Source organism: Octopus bimaculoides, chromosome 9 (genome assembly GCF_001194135.2).
Source record: "Octopus bimaculoides isolate UCB-OBI-ISO-001 chromosome 9, ASM119413v2, whole genome shotgun sequence".
Classification (NCBI taxonomy): Eukaryota; Metazoa; Mollusca; class Cephalopoda; order Octopoda; family Octopodidae; genus Octopus; species Octopus bimaculoides.
Genome location: NC_068989.1, coordinates 73778582 through 73778818, shown reverse-complemented (window position 1 = coordinate 73778818; position 237 = coordinate 73778582). Strand labels below are relative to the sequence as shown.

The 237-nt window shown below is 28.3% G+C and overlaps 1 protein-coding gene across 13 annotated transcripts in view; it reads left to right on the top strand.

The window, feature by feature from the left end:
- Positions 1–237, top strand: part of LOC106875983 (uncharacterized) — a 268731-nt gene that overhangs the window by 181600 nt on the left and 86894 nt on the right. The window lies entirely within an intron of this gene.

Here is a 237-nt window from a genome sequence, read left to right as displayed (position 1 = left end):
ATATATATATATATGTATATACAAAAATAAGAGGAGTGACCTGCAAAAGTGGACTCCTCTATGCTAGAAATAGATGCCGAATCACCTAACCACGAAAAAAAATATATGTTCTCAGTAAACATTCAGCGACACAACAGACTGTAAAAGGGCAAGACAAATGAAAAAATACTAAATACAAAAAAAAACGATTAACCTATATCAATTTCTACCCTCATTAATAAATTTTATATATATATA